This window comes from Dendrobates tinctorius, unplaced genomic scaffold, assembly GCF_039654945.1.
Source record: "Dendrobates tinctorius isolate UK_male_01 unplaced genomic scaffold, ASM3965494v1 ptg000070l, whole genome shotgun sequence".
NCBI lineage: Eukaryota > Metazoa > Chordata > Amphibia > Anura > Dendrobatidae > Dendrobates > Dendrobates tinctorius.
Window position 1 is genome coordinate 21,984,945 of NW_027361738.1, and position 24,835 is coordinate 22,009,779.

The 24,835-nt window shown below is 44.9% G+C and overlaps 1 protein-coding gene across 1 annotated transcript in view; it reads left to right on the top strand.

Moving 5' to 3' along the window:
* LOC141095453 (ATP-dependent translocase ABCB1-like) overlaps nucleotides 1-24,062 on the top strand; it is a 724,951-nt gene extending 700,889 nt beyond the window's left edge. The window contains exon 30 of the mRNA XM_073581452.1: nucleotides 23,992-24,062. The gene's annotated coding sequence lies outside the window, so the exon portion shown is untranslated. The remainder of the gene's footprint in view (nucleotides 1-23,991) is intronic.
* The last annotated feature ends 773 nt before the right edge of the window (nucleotides 24,063-24,835 follow it).

Here is a 24,835-nt window from a genome sequence, read left to right on the forward strand (position 1 = left end):
TGTATTCAGGTCATACACATCGTGAGCAGAATATAGAGTGTAATGTATGGTGTATACAGGTCATACACATCGTGTGCGGTGTATAGAGTGTAGTGTATGGTGTATACAGGTCATACACATCGTGTGCGGTGGATAGAGTGTAGTGTATGGTGTATACAGGTCATACACATCATGTGTGGTATATAGAGTGTAGTATATGGTGTATACAGGTCATACACATCGTGTGCGGTGTATAGAGTGTAGTGTATGGTGTATACAGTGTAGTGTATGGTGTATACAGGTCATACACATCGTGTGCGGTGTATAGAGTGTAATGTATGGTGTATACAGGTCATACACATCGTGTGTGGTTCATAGAGTGTAGTGTATGGTGTATACAGGTCATACACATCATGTGCGGTATATAGACTGTAGCGTATGGTGTATACAGGTCAAACACATCGCATGTGGTGTATAGAGTGTAGTGTATGGTGTATACAGGTCATACACATCGTGTGTGGTATATAGAGTGTAGTGTATGGTGTATACAGGTCATACACATCGTGTGCGGTGTATAGAGTGTAGTGTATGGTGTATACAGGTCATACACATCGTGGGTGGTATATAGAGTGTAGTGTATGGTGTATACAGGTCATACACATCGTGTGTGGTATATAGAGTGTAATGTATGGTGTATACAGGTCATACACATCGCGCGCGGTATATAGAGTGTAGTGTATGGTGTATACAGGTCATACACATCGTGTGTGGTATATAGACTGTAGTGTATGGTGTATACAGGTCATACACATCATGTGCGGTATATAGAGTGTAGTGTATAGTGTATACAGGTCATACACATCGTGAGCAGAATATAGAGTGTAGTGTATGGTGTATACAGGTCATACACATCGTGGGTGGTATATAGAGTGTAGTGTATGGTGTATACAGGTCATACACATCGTGTGTGGTATATAGAGTGTAATGTATGGTGTATACAGGTCATACACATCGCGCGCGGTATATAGAGTGTAGTGTATGGTGTATACAGGTCATACACATCGTGTGTGGTATATAGACTGTAGTGTATGGTGTATACAGGTCATACATTCATGTGCGGTATATAGAGTGTAGTGTATGGTGTATACAGGTCATACACATCATGTGCGGTATATAGACTGTAGTGTATGGTGTATACAGGTCATACACATCATGTGCGGTATATAGAGTGTAGTGTATGGTGTATACAGGTCATACACATCGTGTGCGGTGTATAGAGTGTAGTGTATGGTGTATACAGGTCATACACATCATGTGTGGTATATAGAGTGTAGTGTATGGTGTATACAGGTCATACACATCGTGTGTGGTATATAGAGTGTAGTGTATGGTGTATACAGGTCATACAAATCGTGTGCGGTGTATAGAGTGTAGTGTATGGTGTATACAGGTCATACACATCGTGTGTGATATATAGAGTGTAGTGTATGGTGTATACAGGTCATACACATCGTGAGCAGAATATAGAGTGGAGTGTATGGTGCATACAGGTTATACACATCGTGTGTGGCTTATAGACTGTAGTGTATGGTGTATACAGGTCATACACATCGTGTGTGGTTTAAAGAGTGTAGTGTACGGTGTATACAGGTCATACACATAGTGTGTGATATATAGACTGTAGTGTATGGTGTATACAGGTCATACACATCGTGTGTGGTATATAGAGTGTAATGTATGGTGTATACAGGTCATACACATCGTGTGCGGTATATAGAGTGTAGTGTATGGTGTATACAGGTCATACACATCGTGTGTGGTATATAGACTGTAGTGTATGGTGTATACAGGTCATACACATCATGTGCGGTATATAGAGTGTAGTGTATGGTGTATACAGGTCATACACATCATGTGCGGTATATAGACTGTAGTGTATGGTGTATACAGGTCATACACATCATGTGCGGTATATAGAGTGTAGTGTATGGTGTATACAGATCATACACATCGTGTGCGGTGTATAGAGTGTAGTGTATGGTGTATACAGGTCATACACATCGTGTGTGGTATATAGACTGTAGTGTATGGTGTATACAGGTCATACACATTGTGTGTGGTATATAGAGTGTAGTATACGGTGTATACAGGTCATACACATCGTGTGCGGTGTATAGAGTGTAGTGTATGGTGTATACAGGTCATACACATCGTGTGCGGTGCATAGAGTATAGTGTATATTGTATACAGGTCAAACACATCGTGTGTGGTTTATAGAGTGTAGTGTATGGTGTATGCAGGTCATACACATCGTGTGCGGTATATAGACTGTAGTGTACGGTGTATACAGGTCATACACATCGTGTGTGGTTTAAAGAGTGTAGTGTACGGTGTATACAGGTCATACACATCGTGTGTGTGCTATATAGAGTATAGTGTATATTGTATACAGGTCAAACACATCGTGTGTGGTATATAGACTGTAGTGTACGGTGTATACAGGTCATATACATCGTGTGTGGTATATAGACTGTAGTGTATGGTGTATACAGGTCATACACATCGTGTGTGGTTTAAAGAGTGTAGTGTACGGTGTATACATGTCATACACATCGTGTGTGGTATATAGAGTATAGTGTATATTGTATACAGGTCAAACACATCGTGTGTGGTATATAGACTGTAGTGTATGGTGTATGCAGGTCATACACATCGTGTGCGGTATATAGACTGTAGTGTATGGTGTATACAGGTCATACACATCGTGTGTGGTATATAGAGTGTAGTATACGGTGTATACAGGTCATACACATCGTGTGCGGTGTATAGAGTGTAGTGTATGGTGTATACAGGTCATACACATCGTGTGCGGTGTATAGAGTATGTGTATATTGTATACAGGTCAAACACATCGTGTGTGGTATATAGACTGTAGTGTATGGTGTATGCAGGTCATACACATCGTGTGCGGTATATAGACTGTAGTGTATGGTGTATACAGGTCATACACATCGTGTGCGGTATATAGACTGTAGTGTATGGTGTATACAGGTCATACACATCGTGTGCGGTGTATAGAGTGTAGTGTATGGTGTATACAGGTCATACACATCGTGTGTGGTATATAGAGTGTAGTTTATGGTGTATACAGGTCATACAAATCGTGTGCGGTGTATAGAGTGTAGTGTATGGTGTATACAGGTCATACACATCGTGTGTGATATATAGAGTGTAGTGTATGGTGTATACAGGTCATACACATCGTGTGTGGTTCATAGAGTGTAGTGTATGGTGTATACAGGTCATACACATCGTGTGTGATATATAGAGTGTAGTGTATGGTGTATACAGGTCATACACATTGTGAGCAGAATATAGAGTGGAGTGTATGGTGCATACAGGTTATACACATCGTGTGTGGCTTATAGAGTGTAATGTATGGTGTATACAGGTCATACACATCGTGTGTGGTATATAGAGAGTAGTGTATGGTGTATACAGGTCATACACATTGCGTGCGGTGTATAGAGTGTAGTGTAAGGTGTATTCAGGTCATACACATCGTGAGCAGAATATAGAGTGTAGTGTTTGGTGCATACAGGTTATACACATCGTGTGCGGTGTATAGAGTGTAGTGTATGGTGTATACAGGTCATACACATCGTGTGTGGTATATAGAGAGTAGTGTATGGTGTATACAGGTCATACACATTGCGTGCGGTGTATAGAGTGTAGTGTAAGGTGTATTCAGGTCATACACATCGTGAGCAGAATATAGAGTGTAATGTATGGTGTATACAGGTCATACACATTGTGTGCGGTGTATAGAGTGTAGTGTATGGTGTATACAGGTCATACACATCGTGTGCGGTGTATAGAGTGTAGTGTATGGTGTATACAGGTCATACACATCATGTGTGGTATATAGAGTGTAGTATATGGTGTATACAGGTCATACACATCGTGTGCGGTGTATAGAGTGTAGTGTATGGTGTATACAGTGTAGTGTATGGTGTATACAGGTCATACACATCGTGTGCGGTGTATAGAGTGTAATGTATGGTGTATACAGGTCATACACATCGTGTGTGGTTCATAGAGTGTAGTGTATGGTGTATACAGGTCATACACATCATGTGCGGTATATAGACTGTAGCGTATGGTGTATACAGGTCAAACACATCGCATGTGGTGTATAGAGTGTAGTGTATGGTGTATACAGGTCATACACATCGTGTGTGGTATATAGAGTGTAGTGTATGGTGTATACAGGTCATACACATCGTGTGCGGTGTATAGAGTGTAGTGTATGGTGTATACAGGTCATACACATCGTGGGTGGTATATAGAGTGTAGTGTATGGTGTATACAGGTCATACACATCGTGTGTGGTATATAGAGTGTAATGTATGGTGTATACAGGTCATACACATCGCGCGCGGTATATAGAGTGTAGTGTATGGTGTATACAGGTCATACACATCGTGTGTGGTATATAGACTGTAGTGTATGGTGTATACAGGTCATACACATCATGTGCGGTATATAGAGTGTAGTGTATAGTGTATACAGGTCATACACATCGTGAGCAGAATATAGAGTGTAGTGTATGGTGTATACAGGTCATACACATCGTGGGTGGTATATAGAGTGTAGTGTATGGTGTATACAGGTCATACACATCGTGTGTGGTATATAGAGTGTAATGTATGGTGTATACAGGTCATACACATCGCGCGCGGTATATAGAGTGTAGTGTATGGTGTATACAGGTCATACACATCGTGTGTGGTATATAGACTGTAGTGTATGGTGTATACAGGTCATACACATCATGTGCGGTATATAGAGTGTAGTGTATGGTGTATACAGGTCATACACATCATGTGCGGTATATAGACTGTAGTGTATGGTGTATACAGGTCATACACATCATGTGCGGTATATAGAGTGTAGTGTATGGTGTATACAGGTCATACACATCGTGTGCGCTGTATAGAGTGTAGTGTATGGTGTATACAGGTCATACACATCGTGTGTGGTATATAGAGTGTAGTGTATGGTGTATACAGGTCATACACATCGTGTGTGGTATATAGAGTGTAGTGTATGGTGTATACCGGTCATACAAATCGTGTGCGGTGTATAGAGTGTAGTGTATGGTGTATACAGGTCATACACATCGTGTGTGATATATAGAGTGTAGTGTATGGTGTATACAGGTCATACACATCGTGAGCAGAATATAGAGTGGAGTGTATGGTGCATACAGGTTATACACATCGTGTGTGGCTTATAGAGTGTAATGTATGGTGTATACAGGTCATACACATCGTGTGTGGTATATAGAGAGTAGTGTATGGTGTATACAGGTCATACACATTGCGTGCGGTGTATAGAGTGTAGTGTAAGGTGTATTCAGGTCATACACATCGTGAGCAGAATATAGAGTGTAGTGTTTGGTGCATACAGGTTATACACATCGTGTGCGGTGTATAGAGTGTAGTGTATGGTGTATACAGGTCATACACATCGTGTGTGGTATATAGAGAGTAGTGTATGGTGTATACAGGTCATACACATTGCGTGCGGTGTATAGAGTGTAGTGTAAGGTGTATTCAGGTCATACACATCGTGAGCATAATATAGAGTGTAATGTATGGTGTATACAGGTCATACACATCGTGTGCGGTGTATAGAGTGTAGTGTATGGTGTATACAGGTCATACACATCGTGTGCGGTGTATAGAGTGTAGTGTATGGTGTATACAGGTCATACACATCATGTGTGGTATATAGAGTGTAGTATATGGTGTATACAGGTCATACACATCGTGTGCGGTGTATAGAGTGTAGTGTATGGTGTATACAGGTCATACACATCGTGTGCGGTGTATAGAGTGTAATGTATGGTGTATACAGGTCATACACATCGTGTGTGGTTCATAGAGTGTAGTGTATGGTGTATACAGGTCATACACATCATGTGCGGTATATAGACTGTAGCGTATGGTGTATACAGGTCAAACACATCGCATGTGGTGTATAGAGTGTAGTGTATAGTGTATACAGGTCATACACATCGTGTGTGGTATATAGAGTGTAGTGTATGGTGTATACAGGTCATACACATCGTGTGCGGTGTATAGAGTGTAGTGTATGGTGTATACAGGTCATACACATCGTGGGTGGTATATAGAGTGTAATGTATGGTGTATACAGGTCATTCACATCGCGCGCGGTATATAGAGTGTAGTGTATGGTGTATACAGGTCATACACATCGTGTGTGGTATATAGACTGTAGTGTATGGTGTATACAGGTCATACACATCATGTGCGGTATATAGAGTGTAGTGTATAGTGTATACAGGTCATACACATCGTGAGCAGACTATAGAGTGTAGTGTATGGTGTATACAGGTCATACACATCGTGTGTGGTATATAGAGTGTAATGTATGGTGTATACAGGTCATACACATCGCGCGCGGTATATAGAGTGTAGTGTATGGTGTATACAGGTCATACACATCGTGTGTGGTATATAGACTGTAGTGTATGGTGTATACAGGTCATACACATCATGTGCGGTATATAGAGTGTAGTGTATGGTGTATACAGGTCATACACATCATGTGCGGTATATAGAGTGTAGTGTATGGTGTATACAGGTCATACACATCGTGTGCGGTGTATAGAGTGTAGTGTATGGTGTATACAGGTCATACACATCGTGTGTGGTATATAGACTGTAGTGTATGGTGTATACAGGTCATACACATCGTGTGTGGTATATAGAGTGTAGTGTATGGTGTATACAGGTCATACACATCATGTGCGGTATATAGACTGTAGTGTATGGTGTATACAGGTCATACACATCATGTGCGGTATATAGAGTGTAGTGTATAGTGTATACAGGTCATACACATCGTGTGCGGTGTATAGAGTGTAGTGTATGGTGTATACAGGTCATACACATCGTGTGTGGTATATAGAGTGTAGTGTATGGTGTATACAGGTCATACACATCGTGTGCGGTGTATAGAGTGTAGTGTATGGTGTATATAGGTCATACACATCGTGAGCAGAATATAGAGTGTAGTGTATGGTGTATACAGGATATACACATCATGAGCAGAATATAGAGTGTAGTGTATGGTGTATACAGGTCATACACATCGCGTGTGGTGTATAGAGTGTAGTGTATGGTGTATACAGATCATACACATCGTGTGCGTTGTATAGAGTGTAGTGTATGTGTAGGGAAGGTGACCTGACGGACGGACGGACTAGTCAGAGTGAAGAAGGAAAGGTTTGCACAGTGTGGGTATGTGTCAGTTATTACAGTTGGAAAACAGCTAGGAAAGTGTAGTGGACGTGCAGTACCTTGGGTTGACCATTAGATGGCAGGGAGGAGTGTGAGCAAAGGACTTGACAACAGCTTAGGGCTTTAGAAACCGTTGGTCATGGGGGGGCGTGGTTACAGTTACAGTTTCAAGGAACCGGGTGAGCTATAAATACTGAGGGAGGGTTCCAGAAGGTTCCAGTCCCCAGGGGGAGCTCCAGTGACAGGAGGACTGCGACAATCTGTGCACTGTGAGGAGAATCTAAACCAGGGGGACTGAGAGAGAACGTCAGGGGGGTGGTCCTGACAGGAAGAACCGCAGAAGGGACGAGGCACTGGGTGTGAGACACCGTATTTGACACGACGACTGATCAGTGGAAGCGCTGTTGGTTTACGGGCCTAAGGCGGCCACAGTGACGGACCTGTCAGGAGCGTCGACGAGTGAGGAGGGGACGGTGCGTGCAGACACGTCCCTAATATTAAGTACGGTGTGAGAAGCGGCTCTGGAAACGGAGGGCCGACAAGGGAAGCGAAGTAAAGTGTATTGCTTGGAAGTGCGGTATACTATGGAGGCTGTCATGTGGACGGCGAGAGAATAAAGCTTGGACCTGTTGCACCCTGAACTTGCCTCCATCTTGTCTCTGTTTCGTCTCTGCGCGGTAAGAATAGGGACCACCCCCCCAGCTCGGCCCACTGACCCTACATTTGGCGTAGTCGGCAGGATCGCCGTCGCTAAAACATCATCTTCTGCGGCAGGCCTGCCTTAAAGGATGGAGAAGGACTTGGACTGTGCTGCTTGGATAATAAATACCTGTGGATTACAATTGGCTTACCTGTGGATTACAAATTGGGAGCGCTGTGGTGACTCCGTGGTGCTGACAGAAGATCCGGGGCGGTATCAGGAGCTGCGCAAGATGGCGGCATTACTACAGCGCAGGGGAGAGGTCTGGGTGTTTGCAGTCGCGTTGAATGGACTGGGACCCCCTCCAACGTACCCCCGCGGACAGCAGTATGTGCCCGGAGGCCGACGCTCCCATGTACTGGACCTTGGCAGATGGGTGGAAAGGTCTGCCAACGCCCCACCCAGCAGGAGGAGTGGCACAGAAGAAAAACTTGGTTGCGGCTGTCTGACGCCATTCGAGTGCTGCCCAACGGACGGTATGAGATGCTGCGGGTGTCGGGGCATTGGCCGCCTAGAGTGGCAATGGCGGAGAGAGATGGAGCTGCACCAGAAGTCATCTTCAGAACCACGGGCGGGCAGCGGGATGCTGAGCCTGGGAGCGGAGCCTGAGGGGAGTCAGCGAGAACGGCCGCCACCAATACCAGCAGAGGACTTCTCAGCGGAACCCCCGAGTCCGGAGGGAAGGCCCGCAGGACAGTGGAGCAAGGAACGGAAGCTGCGGGGGAAACCGCGTGATGATGGGACGGAGGCCGCAGCGCCGGGGAAGGTGAGAGTACCCCCGGCCCTACCAGTGCCTCCGCAAGCGGCCCCCACCATTCTGCTGCAGCACGCGGCCCCTGCGCACCGGAAGGCCTAGTTACCACGGGCCCCGTGGTGTATGCGGAGCTGCGCGAGGACCCCGCTCATGTCCCCGAACTACCCCGCCCGGAGTCATCAGTGCAGAGCTCACCCAAAGAAGACGCTGCTGCGCTTCCCCTGCTAATAGCAGCTGCATCGTTGAAATCGGCCGTTACTCCGGCTCGTTGGAAGTAGTGGATGCGGCCTGTCCTGAGGCCGCGGTTATGCCGCTGCTGGAGTCGGCTGCGACCAACTTAGTGGGCCCTGTGATTCCAGCCCCCGAGGACCCGGTTGTCCCCATTTGCCACCTGACCCCAGCGGCTGCTGGGCCACAGAAATCTTCAGCCGTTTCTGTCTTGCGGTCTTTTTCAGCGGAGTCCCGCCCACCGGACTCCAGGGCCCATGCTGTTCCCTCCGTGTGGGTAGCGGAGGTGATCAGGAAGAAGAAGGCCCGGGAGCAGGAAGTGTGGAACCTGCTCCACACTCAAGGAGAGGCCGGCATGGAAAAGAAGAGGACTTGAATGGACACCCTCAGTATCCCCGGGGGTTCCACGGCTGTGGGGTCCCTCACTACTAGCCACTGCGTAGTGAAGTAGACTGTCGAGAGTTCGGTGCACTGTAGTGCAGTTTCTGAAGAACAGTTCTAGTTTAAAAAAAAAAAAATGTTTGATGTGCTGAGTTTGTTTTTAATATGTTCCTCTTACAGGATGTTATTTGCTGATTTGAAACTTGACAGAACGGGGATATGGAGAAGTGGAGGAGTGTTCAGGTCCAAGGAAGGGGGGAGAAAGAAGACTTGCAATGTTTTTTTTTTTCTGTTATATGTTGGCTTTAGAAGCAAAAGAAAATGAAAAAAAATATATAAAAATGGGTACTTGTGCTATTATAAAGTTGTTTAATGTATAATATGCCAAAGTAAAATGCAACAGGTCCGGGTAAGGGAAGGTCTGCGGGACCAAAGGAAAGTGTGAGATCCGGTAGGGATCTAAGAGTTGAGGAGGTCTGAGAGACCGGGACGCCGACCATGACATGTAATTGAAAGAAGGGAAAATGAGTTGGAAGACGTGAGAAAGACAGCCGTCCTAGGTCAGGTCCCCAACACCACGGACACCCCTGAAGGAGGAAGGCGGGCGCTGGTAATGATCTGGAAGGTAAGAGACCTCGATCATGGCGTACCGAATAGTGGAAGGTGACAGTAGGGGAGAGTAGGGGAAGGTACACGCCATAGAGAGAATATGGGTGTACCTAGCCCAATTTGAAAGACGTTGTCATGTGGCGTGCGCGCTGGTGAGTAGCAGTAGGCTGCTCAGAGCATAGTGCTCCCAGTATGGTTCGGCCCCCGCAGATAGTGGGTTTGGCTCAACAGCTGGTCCGACAACAGAATGTAGGTGTAGCTTCAGAACGACGAAGGCAGGGATGACGATTGTCGAGGACAACAATGGACAAAGGAAGGGAGAGTGTAGGGAAGGTGACCTGACGGACGGACGGACTAGTCAGAGTGAAGGAAAGGTTTGCACAGTGTGGGTAGGTGTCAGTTATTACAGTGGGAAAACAGCTAGGAAAGTGTAGTGGATGTGCAGTACCTTGGGTTGACCATTAGATGGCAGGGAGGAGTGTGAGCAAAGGACTTGACAACAGCTTAGGGCTTTAGAAACCGTTGGTCATGGGGGGCGTGGTTACAGTGACAGTTTCAAGGAACCGGGTGAGCTATAAATACTGAGGGAGGGTTCCAGAAGGTTCCAGTCCCCAGGGGGAGCTCCAGTGACAGGAGGACTGCGACAATCTGTGCACTGTGAGGAGAATCTAAACCAGGGGGACTGAGAGAGAACGTCAGGGGGGTGGTCCTGACAGGAAGAACCGCAGAAGGGACGAGGCACTGGGTGTGAGACACCGTATTTGACATGACGACTGATCAGTGGAAGCGCTGTTGGTTTACGGGCCTAAGGCGGCCACAGTGACGGACCTGTCAGGAGCGTCGACGAGTGAGGAGGGGACGGTGTGTGCAGACACGTCCCTAGTATTAAGTACGGTGTGAGAAGCGGCTCTGGAAACGGAGGGCCGACCAGGGAAGCGAAGTAAAGTGTATTGCTTGGAAGTGCGGTATACTGTGGAGGCTGTCAAGTGGACTCACAGTGCAACACTGCTGCAGGACATACCTGGAAGCCTGAGGCAGCTTTTTATGTTCTCCTCCCACTCCTCTATCACTTCTGTGCTATCTCCCTACCTCTTCTCCCTCCTTGTGTTGTGCCCTACCTCTCTACTTTCTCCTCATCTATCTTGCTCCATGGCTCAGCCTGACACTCCCTTCTCTCTCCCTCCCCCTCCCTTCCCCCAGTGCTACTAGCAGATGCCAGGCACACTTTTGTTTATGTCTTGTCTTCTCCTTGTAGTTTCTATCTTCAGCGCAGGCGCCCCCACCAACAGCGCTACAAGCCTGGCTTCAGCACACACCACTTATGTTTCCCACACTGTAGCACACCTCAGACACGCCCACTGACTTCCGGTCTCCAGGCTACTATAACCCACAGACCTCCAATGCCTGCACACTACACCACAGACGGCGCTTGCTGCCCCAGGCTTCCAGGTATCTCCTGCAGCAGTGTTGCACTGTGAGCTACTTTAGAATGCTTTCATGCTGCTAACTCTTGCATTACCTGGTCCCTGCCAGACCGTACTTTTACATATGGCACTTTAGGTATGCCTCTCCTCTGTCCCTCCTACCCCCTTTCTTTTCCCTACTGCAGTGTCCTATACTGGTCCAAACCTCTTGGTTTGTTTTTTTTTCATCTTTTTACAGCCCCTCCTGCACATTCATACTGCTGTGATTGCTTCTTTTTTCTCTTGTGCTTTAAGGTCAGTCTCCATGCTTGCACTGCCTAATTATGTTGCATTTATGTCATTTCCTCTATTATGCCGGCCTCGCCGTAACCCAGCTCCACGGCTGCTTCAATCAATATTTACTGGATCTAACTCCAATATCCTATGGGCTAACTCACTGATTTGTACAATTTTGTTCTACAATGATTTTGCACACAATGATCCTGTACATGATGATTTTCTACATAGTGTAAATATATAATTGTGTAAATATGTATATCTGTTTAAACCTCTACAGAGTTTGTACATTTTTGTGATTATCACTGTATATAGCCTAATGTCTATCTTTGCATGTGTCTTTTCTTGTGAGGCTTGAAAAAGACCCGACATAGGGTCGAAACGTTACCTCAATGCACTATTCCCCTGTGTGGTCTACAATAACATTTTTTTTGCATTGAAAATCAAAATTTCCCAGAGTGCAGCTGTTTTCTCTTCACTGGGTGACCGTCTGGACTAAGTTCCAGGTTCAGCTTGCACCTACCTCATATCCACAGAGTGCACACCTTGTATCAGTACTCCCCTCTCAACGGGTGGCCACCGGACCCCCAGGTTTCCCAGGAAATTGGGCATGAACGGAGCGCACCAGATGATTGACATGAACCGATTGGGCAAGAACCCAGGATCAGTCCTCAGGACCATATCCCTTCCAGTGCACAAGATACTGGAGGGAGCGACGGACCAACCGGGAGTCCATGATGCACTACACCTCGTACTCCTCCTGACTATAGACCAATACAGGCAGTGAGGGACCCAATGATGCTTCTTCCACATCCCCCAATGGTTTTAGCAGGGCCCTATGGAATACATTGGGGATCTTAAAAGATGCTTGAAAGCGCAAATGAAGCATCAAAGGTTAACCACCTCCGTGCCGTGATCTCATAGGAACAATAAACTTAGGTCCCAATTTTGCCGAAGGAACCTTAAGCTTAAGGTTCTTGGTGGACAACCACACTTTATCCCCAACCCGAAGGATGTGTCCCACAGTCCGTCTCCTGTCCACAAAAAGCTTAAACTTCCTCTGAGCCTCCCCAATATTCCTCTGGACCTCCCGCCACAAGTCCCCCAACCGCTGAACAGCCGCATCAGCCCCAGGGCAACCGGAGTCCAAACGGGAGAACTCCCTGCAATTGCAGAAGAATGGAGAAATGCCTGTGGAGGTATTGACATTGAATGCAAACTCTGCTAACGGCAATGCATCATACCAATCATCCTGAGTGGAAGTGGAAAGACAACGCAAAATTTGCTCCAACAACTGGTTGGTCTGCTCAGTCTGACCATTGGTCTCTGGAAAGTATGCGGATGAAAAGGATAACTCAACACTCAGTCTTTTGCAGAACATCCTCCAAAAATTGGACACAAACTGTGCTCCACGATCAGACTCCACATTCAAGGGCACACCATGCAAACGAACCACATGCTGTACAAAGAACCTGGACAAATTTTCTGTGGAAGCCAAAGCCACCAAGGGTACAAAGTGTGCTTGTTTGGAAAACCTGTCCACCACCACCCAAATGACAGTATTATCATTGGAAGGAGGCAGATTGGTGATAAAATCCATGGAAATATGTGTCCATGGTCTATCAGGAACTGGCAAAGGCACCAGTTCCCCGGCCGGACGGTTATGAGAGCTCTTAGCATGGGCATAAACTTCACAGGCAGACACAAACTTCTTGACATCAGACATAAGTGAGGACCACCAAAAAACCCTTGCAATGGCCCCCCGTGTAGGTGAGATCACAGGATAACCACTCAGAGCCGGATCATGGAACTCCCGAAGAACCGTGAGGCAAAACTGAATTGGAACAAACAGTTTATCAACCAGTTTGGATGAGAGAGATTGAGACTGAGCTTCTCGAATCTCCCGTTCCAACTCCGACGCAACCTCATCCACCACCACCCCAGGTTGAAAAATGGAGGATGGAGGTTCAGGAGGAGAAACCGGATCCAGACTCTGGGGCAAGGCATCGGCCTTTACATTTTTGGATCCTTGACGAAAAGTGATCGAGAACTGGAACCGGGGAAAAAAAGTGACCATCGGGCCTGCCTCGGGGTCAATCTTTTAGCAGACTCAATGTACTCCAGGTTCTTGTGATAAGAAATCCCTGTAATGGGATGGGTTGCACCCTCCAAAAAATGCCTCCATTCCTCAAAAGCTAATTTAACTGCCAGCAGTTCCCAATTGCCCATACAATTTCTTTCTGCTGGGGAGAACTTTTTAGAAAAGACGGCGCATGGTCTCAGATTGGTCAGTGTGGCGGGTCCTTGAGCGCCCCCACCCCCACCTCGAGGTGTCCACCTCCACCACAGAGGATTCAGATGGATCTGGTTGAATAAGAACTGGGGACGTCATAAAACATTTATTTAAAGACAGAAACACCGCTACCGCTGGCGCTGACCAATTCATAGCACCAGCCCCCTTCTGTGTCAAATCGGTGAGGGGCTTGACCACTTGAGAGAACCCCTTAATAAACCTTCGGTAATTATTGGCGAATCCTAAGAAATGCTGAAGCCCCTTCAGATCATGAAGCTGCACTCAATCAACAATAGCTTGAACCTTCTTGGGGCCCATACAGAAACCCTCACCAGAGACAATGAACCCCAAGAAAGATAGTTCCTGAACAAAAAATGAGCATTTCTCTAATTTAGCGAAGAGCTGGTTTTCCCTGAGTCTCTGGAGAAAAACCCAAAGGTGACCAATATGGGCTTGTTTGTTGCATGAATAAATTAAAAGATCATCTAAGTATATGACCACAAACTGCCCAGTCAATACTGAGAACACATAATTGATGAAGTTCTGGAAGACCGCAGGAGCATTGGTCAAACCAAACGGCATAACAAGATTTTCAAATAATCCTTCAGAGGTAAGAAACACAGTCTTCCACTCATCCCCCTCCCATACCCGGATCAGGTTATAAGCCCCCCGGAAGTCCCACTTAGAAAATTATTTGGCCCCAGACAATTGGTTACACAAATCGGGAATGAGTGGAATGGGATATGTGTCCCTTATGGTGATTTTATTAAGTTCTCGAAAGTCAATGCATAGGCGAAGACCACCGTCTTTTTTTCTCTCTTTTTTTTATAAAAAAGAACCCTAGAGTAACAGGAGACACAGAAGGGCGAATATGTCCCTTGCAGAGACTCTCTGATATATATTCCTTCATGGCGACCTGCTCAGGACCAGAAAGGTTGAACAATAGAGCCTTAGACAATTTAGCCCCTGGAACCAGATGGCACAATCAAAAGGACGGTGCGGTTGCAACCCCTCAGCCTAACTTTCGGAGAACACGTTCTCGAAGTCCTTCATGTACTCCGGAATACCCTCCAGACCAACAGATGACACAAACACAGAATTCAGACATTTGTTTTCACTGTTGGATCCTCATTTAATAATCTCCTGGTCCTCCCAGTCAATGACTGGATTATGACATTGCAGCCAAGAAAACCCCAAAACCAAACAAGCAGGGAGATTGTCCAGGCTATATGCTCCAGATGAACAGATCCCACCTTAAGGACCAATTATTTAGTAGCAGAATGGATCCCATCCTTGGTGAACGGGGTTGAGTCAATAGCCACCACTCTCATGGGTTTGTCCAACCTGACTGTCCCTATTTCACAGCGGGCCACCAACCTCGAGTCAATCAAGTTCACGGAAGACCCGCAATCCACAAAAGCAGAAGAGGGAAAAAACAATTGTTCACACAAACTTCCACTTTTAATAATAGTTTGAAGGCTGAGGAAAAATGTTCCTGTGGGTCTGGGTAACCTCGGCAGTTACCTAGACCTAGTTGTTTCCCCAAGACCTTGGAATCTGGGGGACAGGAGAGACAGTCCTTTATCCAATGACCCGTCTCTGCACAATAGAAGAGTTTTTTCTCTGCGACGTCTCCTCTCCTTTTCCTTCATGGAGACAGCCCCCACCTCCATGGGCTCAACCGACGACAAAGGCTCCGGTTTCACTGGCAGCAAAGGACCATCTTGTTGCACAACACCTCTCTCTCTCAGCCTGCGGTCCATACGGACGGCCTGAGTCATGGCCTCTTTCAGAGAATCAGGCAGTGGGTGCAGGTCCAAGGCATCCTTTAAATGCTTGGAGAGACCCCGTCGGAATAGCCCTCTGAGTGCTGAGTCATTCCAGGAAACCTCGGGTTCCCATCGCCTGTACCCAGAACAGTACCACTCAGCAGAGCGCTTTCCCTGGGTAAGACTTTTATAATTGTGTCCTCTGCCAATCTCACTCAATCAGGTTAATCGTAAATTGGACCCAAGGCCTCGAAGCACTGATCCACAGACAGTCTCTCAGGAGAGGTGGGAGATAGGAAGAAAGCCCAAGCCTGCAGCCCCTCTCGTAATAGAGATATCACTATTCCCACCCTTTGGCTCTCATCACCCGAGGACCGAGGGTGCAGGGAAAACAATAATTTGTAACTTTCTCTAAATACCCGGAACTTTCTTATCCCCAGAAAAACTATCCGGAAGTTTGACAGAGGGTTCAAGAGAAGACAAAGAGACACCTGACACCACACCACTCACATTGCCCGATGGGGAAGTGACACCCCGAATAGAGATAACAGTATCAGCTAACTCCCTATGCACCTGTTGGTGAGAAGTGACCAAAGCTCTTTGCTCAACAGACAGATTCTGCATCAATTTGGTCAGGTTAGCCACCCGATCTGACAGAGCACGGAGTGGGTCCATGGCATACAGTGAATCCCAAAGCCCACCAAAAATGTTTGGGTCGGTGATAATGTAGTGACACGGGGACAGTGTCACTGAGGTTAAGCCTGGAGGCGCTAACAGGAAACGTGCGCCAATACACAGGGTGTGCGGAAATTGAGGAGCGCTGTGCGCACAGGACCTGAGCTTAGAATCATAGAATCGTAGAGTTGGAAGGGACCTCCTGGGCCATCTTATCCAACCCCCTGCTCAAAGCAGGATTCGCTAAATCATCCCAGACATATCTGTCCAGCCTCTGTTTGAAGACTTCTATTGAAGGAGAACTCACCACCTCTCATGGCAGCCTGTTCCACTAATTGATCACTCTAACTGTCAAAAAGTTTTTTCTAATATCTAATCTGTGTCTCCTCCCATACAGTTTCATCCCATTGCTTCTAGTCTTTCCTTGTGCAAATGAGAATAAAGATGATCGTTCTGCAATGTGACAGCCCTTGAGATATTTGTAGACAGTTATTAGGTCTCCTCTCAGTCTTCTCTTTTTCAGATTACACATTCCCAAATCCTGCAACCTTTCCTCGTAAGACAGAGTTTGCAACCGGTCACCATTCTAGTCGCTCTTTTCTGAACTTGCTCCAGTTTGTTGATGTCTTTTTTAAAATGTGGCGCCCAAAACTGGACACAGTATTCCAGATGAGGTCTGACCAATGAGGAGTAGAGGGCAATAATGACTTCACATGATCTAGACTGTATGCTTCTGTTAATACATACGGGGCGGCACGGTGGCTCAGTGGTTAGCAGTGGTTAGATCATGTGAAGTCATTATTGCCCTCTACTCCTCATTGGTCAGACCTCATCTGGAATACTGTGTCCAGTTTTGGGCGCCACATTTTCGAACCCCACCAAGGACAACATCTGCAAGGAGTTTGTATGTTCTCCCCGTGTTTGCGTGGGTTTCCTCCGGGTACTCCGGTTTCCTCCCACATTCCAAAGACATACTGATAGGGAATTTAGATTGTGAGCCCCATCGGGGACAGTGATGATGATGTGTGCAAAAACTGTAAAGCGCTGCGGAATATGTTAGCGCTATATAAAAATAAAGATTTATTTTTATTTTATTTTAATACATCCCAGAATAGCATTTGCCTTTTTTGCTGCTGCATCACACTGTTGACTCATATTCAGTCTGTGATCTATTAGTACACCCAAGTCTTTTTCACATGTGCTGTTGCCTAGCCCTATTCCTCCCATCCTGTATATGCTTTTTCATTTTTATTGCCCAGATGTAGTACTTTGCATTTTTCCCTGTTAAAAACCATTCTGTTAGTTGCTGCTCACTGCTCCAGTTTATTTATATCTTTTTGAATCTTTTCTCTTCTCTAGTATTATCTATCCCTCCTAGCTTTGTGTCATCAGCAAATTTAATCAGTTTACCCTCAATTCCTTCATCTAAATCGTTGATAAAGATGTTGAACAATACAGGGCCCAGGACAGAACACTGTGGTACCCCACTTGAGACATTCTTCCATTTGGATGTGCAGCCATTTACGACCACTTTTTGGGTCCGATCACTAAGCCAGTTATGAATCCACCTAACAGTTGCCTTGACCATTCCATACTTAGTCATTTTTTCAATAAGGATTGTGTGAGATACTTTGTCAAATGCTTTGCTGAAGTCAAGATATACTATATCTACAGCATTTCCCTGATCCACTCAATCAGTGACTCTGTCATAGAAGAAAATTAAGTTAATCTGACATGACTTATTAGTTACAAACCCATGCTGACTCTGTTTAATCACTTCATTCTTATCCAGGTACTGACATACATGTTGTCTAATAATTTGTTCAAAGATTTTTCTGGTATAGAAGTCAGACTCACTGGCCTATAGTTGCCTGGGTCCACTTTCTTCCCCTTTTTTGAAGATAGGAACAACATTTGCTCTTCTCCAGTCTTCTGGGACTTCTGTTCTCCACGGATTTTCAAAGATTATGGAGAGCGGTTCAAAAATTTCTTCTGCTATCTTCTTCAATACTATGGGGTGTAATTACACTATGGGGTGTAATTCATTTGGACCTGGAGACTTGAATTCATTTAGGTTAGCTAAGTGTTTCCTCACTATATTTCTGTTTATAGTTATCCTGGATTCTTCTATTCCCTTAATAGGACAGTGAAGAATAGTTGATTTTCCATTTCCATTCTGAGAGAAAACTGATGCGAAATAAGAATTTAAAAATTTGGCCTTCTCAACATCCTGTCTTACCATTTCATCATTTTCATCCTGTAAAAATCCTATAGCATCTTTAAATTTTCTTTTACTTTTGACATATCCCCAAAATCCTTTATTATTGCTTTTGACGTCTCTTGCAAGCCTCAATTCATTGTCAGCTTTTCTGATTTGTGCACTGCAGGTTCTGCAGACAGCATTATATTCTTCCATAGATATGCCTCCCTCTTTCCATTTTATAAATATTTCTTTCTTCCTTTTTAGCATGTGCTTAAGCTCTGTGTTCATCCATCCTGGATTCCTTAAATGCTTCCTATTCTTCCCTCTTTTCGGAATTGTTAACGATTGTGCTTTGAGAATTTCATTTTTCAAGATTTCAAATCCTTCCTGGACATTTTTGTCCTTAAGGATATCCAGCCATTGGATCCCTCCAATTCTCTTTCTGAATCCCTTAAAATCTGCCTTTCTGAAATCTAACCTTGATGTCTGAGTCTTCACAGGTCTTCCTCCTCTAGTTATCCAAAATTCTAAAATAGCATGGTCGCTACCTCCTAGGGTCCCAGTCACTTTTACCTCCTCAACCATTTCCTCCCTGTTTATAAGGATTAGATCCAAGGTAGCAGTTCCCCTTGCTTTCTCCCTTACCTTTTGGAAGATAAAGTTGTCAGCAAGAAAGGATAAGAATTTCCTTGACCTGTTAGTTTTGCCTGAGAGAGATTCCCAAAAAATGTCTGGATAGTTGAAATCTCCCAGGACAACTATGTCATATTTTTTTGAGAACTCGGCCATTTGATGCATAGAGTTCATCCATAAGTTCAGCTTGCACAGGCAGCCTGCAGTATATGCCTACAATGGTGTCCTTTCCATTGTTCTGACCTTTCCATTGTTCTGTCCTTGTATTCTTACCCAAACAGTTTCCACAGAACTCCCAGTCTCTGAAGATTCAATCTCTGTGCAGATATACGTGTTTCTAACATACAATGCGCCACCTCCTCCTTGTTTATCAAGTCTATTTCTTGCAAATAAGTTGTATCCTTCTAGCCTTGTATTCCAATCATGTGTATTGTCCCACCAAGTTTCTGGGATTCCAATGACATCATATTTCTTTTCCTGCGTTAGTAGTGCCAATTCTTGTTTGTTGCCCATGCTTTGTGCATTAGTATAGAAACATTTTAGTTTGTGATTGGTTTCTCTTTCTCCAATATTTTTATTATTTAGATTCTTTTGTCTTTGTTCTTCCTTTCCACTTCTAATAGCAGAGTTCTCAATAGCATTTGTCAGGTGTATGGCTTTTTCTTGCCTTTTGCTTCCCTTCCCGCATTGTTCTAGTTTAAAGTTCTCCTTATAAGTGTAGCAAGGCGACTTCCAAATGCATGTTTTCCAGTCTTCATAAGGTGCACCCCATCTCTAGCAAGTAGTCCATCGTATAGATAATTCACTCCGTGATCCAGAAATCCAAATCCTTGCTTACTGCACTATCAACTTAGCCAGTTGTTCACCTGCAGAATCTTATTCCACCTCCTTGTTCCATGGCCATCCACTGGGAGGAAGGAAGAGAAGACCACCTGCGCTCTCAGTTCTTTCACTTTCTTGCCTAAGTTTTCAAAGTCACTGCAGATGGTTTTCAGGTCGTTTCTTGCTGTGTCAGTTGTCCCCACATGTATTAGCAGGAATGGGTAGTCATCAGTAGGTCTGAAGAGTCCTGATATCCTGTCAGACACATCTTTAATTTTTGCACCTGGAAGACAGCAGATTTCTCTTGAGGTTATATCTGGTCTGCAGATAGCGGCCTCTGTTCCTCTCAACAGGGAATCCCCCATGACAACCACTCTCTGTTTCTTCTTCACAACATTTTTCTTTCTCCATCCAGGACGACTCTGAGGGCATACAAGGTTGCTGTTTGTGGGCAAAGTCTTATCCTGATGTATTTCTTCATCGTTCTCCTGTGTAAGAGCCTGCTACTGGTTCTTGAGCAGTATGGGTGCTGACTGCCTCCCGATCCTCCTGCTTCTCTGTGTCACATATTTCCATTCCTCTGTTTCTTCAGGTGCACTTTGAATTTCTTCTCTTTCTGTAACATGAAGAGATAATTCTGCTCTGTCTAAGAACTCTTCACCTTCCTTAATGATTTTCAATGTAGCTAACCTCTCTTAGAGATTTTGCAACTTTTCCTCCAACTGGGACACAAGCTTGCATTTGTGGCATGTGAAGTTTAGCTTTTCCACTGGTAAGTCTGCGGACATGTAGCAAAAAAAGAAGCAGCTCACCAAATGGCTCCTGGCCTCTTCCATATTTTTATTATTAAAGAGATTTCAAAGCAATGAAAAATGAGCCAAAATTCGCGTGCCTATCGGCGCGCGGCTTACCGATTTCCTCTTCTCAGCTGCAACCTCCAAAATCCAGTGATCGTTCAGCGCATGGAGACTCTTCACCTATCCCAGAAGGCACTGGGAATATGCAAATTATGTCCTCAGGACTCTTCCCCTGGCTTAGCCGGTCACGTGATCACAGGGGCAGAGCTAGATGGTCACGTGACCACAGGGGGCAGGGTTACCCCACACAAGGACGGGGAGCAGGCCGAGGGCATGGAACACAAAAGACAAAACCAATAACGTAGTCAGAGAGCAAAGCCAAGGGTCAGAATACCAGGAGGGATGAATCAGTACCAAGCAGAAAGACAGAAGCAATAGCCAAGGGGCAAACCGGGTCATACACAGCAAACTAACACATACAGAGGAACAACGATACAGAGAGTAACCTGGGTCAGTGACCACGAACCGAGTAGATGGAAGTATCACCGACACTGATCCAAGGAACTACCAGCATTAAATAGCCACCCCAGAACCAAAGAGAGGCAAACTAAAATTAACTCTGACCTGACCAGGATGGAAGCGGAACCATCCTGTCCAGTGTTATGACAAAAATCTTCAGGAACTAGTTGTGGTTAGGAGAAATCATCATGGAAGTCACGAAATGATAGAAAAGAAAGGAGGAAATGAATGAAAATGAAAAATGGTGTGTCACTTGATTTAAATTTTCTCTACACACTTATACACAGACCCAAGTCTGTTCTGAGATGAGGTAAGCATCTTGCCTCACATGGCAGATTGAGGTACTTGACAGGAAGCAGCAAAATGCTTACTTTCTTTACTGAGATTCTGCATGTTGTCAGCGAGCTGGAGAAGCTCATATTCTTTCAAACTAGGCTGGAGATGTTTGCTCCACCCAGTGGATGGGCTTTGACAGTTGCTTATAAAAACAATTGTGATTCATTTGTGCACCTTTATACAGGTGAAAGGCTTAGGATCACAAATTGCTACATGTGTCTGAGTATGTGATCTACAGTGGGGCAAAAAAGTATTTAGTCAGTCAGCAATAGTGCAAGTTCCACCACTTAAAAAGATGAGAGGCGTCTGTAATTTACATCATAGGTAGACCTCAACTATGGGAGACAAACTGAGAAAAAAAAATCCAGAAAATCACATTGTCTGTTTTTTTTTCATTTTATTTGCATATTATGGTGGAAAATAAGTATTTGGTCAGAAACAAAATTTTATCTCATTACTTTGTGATATATCCTTTGTTGGCAATGACAGAGGTCAAACGTTTTCTGTAAGTCTTCACAAGGTTGCCACACACTGTTGTTGGTATGTTGGCCCATTCCTCCATGCAGATCTCCTCTAGAGCAGTGATGTTTTTGGCTTTTCGCTTGGCAACACGGACTTTCAACTCCCTCCAAAGGTTTTCTATAGGGTTGAGATCTGGAGACTGGCTAGGCTACTCCAGGACCTTGAAATGCTTCTTACGAAGCCACTCCTTCGTTGCCCTGGCGGTGTGCTTTGGATCATTGTCATGTTGAAAGACCCAGCCACGTTTCATCTTCAATGCCCTTGCTGATGGAAGGAGGTTTGCACTCAAAATCTCACAATACATGGCCCCATTCATTCTTTCATGTACCCGGATCAGTCGTCCTGGCCCCTTTGCAGAGAAACAGCCCCAAAGCATGATGTTTCCACCACCATGCTTTACAGTAGGTATGGTGTTTGATGGATGCAACTCAGTATTCTTTTTCCTCCAAACACGACAAGATGTGTTTCTACCAAACAGTTCCAGTTTGGTTTCATCAGTCCATAGGACATTCTCCCAAAACTCCTCTGGATCATCCAAATGCTCTCTAGGAAACTTCAGACAGGCCCGGACATGTACAGGCTTAAGCAGTGGGACACGTCTGGCACTGCAGGATCTGAGTCCATGGTGGCGTAGTGTGTTACTTATGGTAGGCCTTGTTACATTGGTCCCAGCTCTCTGCAGTTCATTCACTAGGTCCCCCCTCGTGGTTCTGGGATTTTTGCTCACCGTTCTTGTGATCATTCTGACCCCACGGGGTGGGATTTTGCGTGGAGCACCAGATCGAGGGAGATTATCAGTGGTCTTGTATGTATTCCATTTTCTAATTATTGCTCCCACAGTTGATTTCTTCATTCCAAGCTGGTTGGCTAGTGCAGATTCAGTCTTCCCAGCCTGGTGCAGGGCTACAATTTTGTTTCTGGTGTCCTTTGACAGCTCTTTGGTCTTCACCATAGTGGAGTTTGGAGTCAGACTGTTTGAGGGTGTGCACAGGTGTCTTTTTATACTGATAACAAGTTTAAACAGGTGCCATTACTACAGGTAATGAGTGGAGGAAAGAGGAGACTCTTAAAGAAGAAGTTACAGGTCTGTGAGAGCCAGAAATCTTGATTGCTTGTTTCTGACCAAATACTTATTTCCCACCATAATATGCAAATAAAATGAAAAAAAAACAGACAATGTGATTTTCTGGATTTTTTTTTCTCAGTTTGTCTCCCATAGTTGAGGTCTACCTATGATGTAAATTACAGATGCCTCTCATCTTTTTAAGTGGTGGAACTTGCACTATTGCTGACTGACTAAACACTTTTTTGCCCCACTGTATATGATCACTTGCCCCTGTGGCCTCACCTATATACGTGAGAACACTATGCAGTAAAGGTTAAATTCAAGATGATGAATCACAAAAGTTCCATTAGAACTGAAAAAAACTGATTAACCAATAGTGATTATGTTACTAAGACTGGACATTCTGGAACATTCTATCAGTCAGATGAGATTTTGTGTCAGGGAAGAAAAAACAGTGACTTCTGAAATTGCACAAACCTAAATGGATTCAAAGTCTTGGCACACTCCAACCACCAGGTCTGAATGTTGAATATAAGGTTCATACATATATCTAATTGTTGTTCTGTTAGCTGTCCTCTAACATTCCCCTCATGTGGTCTTTCTAAAGTTATTTGGCATATGAATTTGTGATATTCTACATGGTTTTAATGTTTTCTATTTTTCATTCTTTACAGGTTTTCAATATTTTCTGCCCACTGATGTTGCGTTCTTTGAACTATCAGGCCTCTATGCATGATTGACATAGCTGCTCGAGTTTCTTTTTGCTTAATTGTGTTATTTACATATCTGTGTATGGTTTCTATTGTTCTCTAAATAAATTGTTAATATGGTGCAGCATGATCTGTTGTTTCTTGTTGTGAGACAATGTACTCTATATCAGCCGGTATACCTGAAGGCGTATACTGAGGTCTGGGTATTGCAGTGGTTGATCCCTGTGTGGTGATTTGCCCCTCCACGGCACTCTGCATGCATTGGGCACTTGACGTTAATATTAAGTTAGTGTGCCCCTTCAGTGTCTTAGCACATGTGATGAGTGAGCCATGTATAGTGCATTCACCTACTTTTGCTTCAGTTTGATCTCTCCATTAAAATGGAAAATTGATGCACTGTGTTCAAATTTACCTTTTCATGCAGTTTTTCTTGAAAAGTAAATCTGCTATGAATTTAAACCCTTTCTGACAGATGACATACTATCCTGACCTGGGCCCGTATGACCGTGGAAGGGACTGTACGTCATTGCGATCAGCTGATCGCGACTGGATGTCAGGTGATTATCACAGCTGACACCCGGCACTATGTGCCAGGAGTGGTCATGGACCGCTCCTGTCACATTAACCCCCAGCACACTGCAATCAAACATGATCGCAGTGTTTTGGGGGCATAAGGAAGAATCGCGCATGAAGGGGGCTCCCTGCGTGCTTCCCTGAGACCATCGGAACAACGAGATGTGCTCACGTTGTTCCGGACCTTCCTCCCAGCATGGAGGTGACTTTCTCAGTGCCTGCTGAGAGCAGGCAC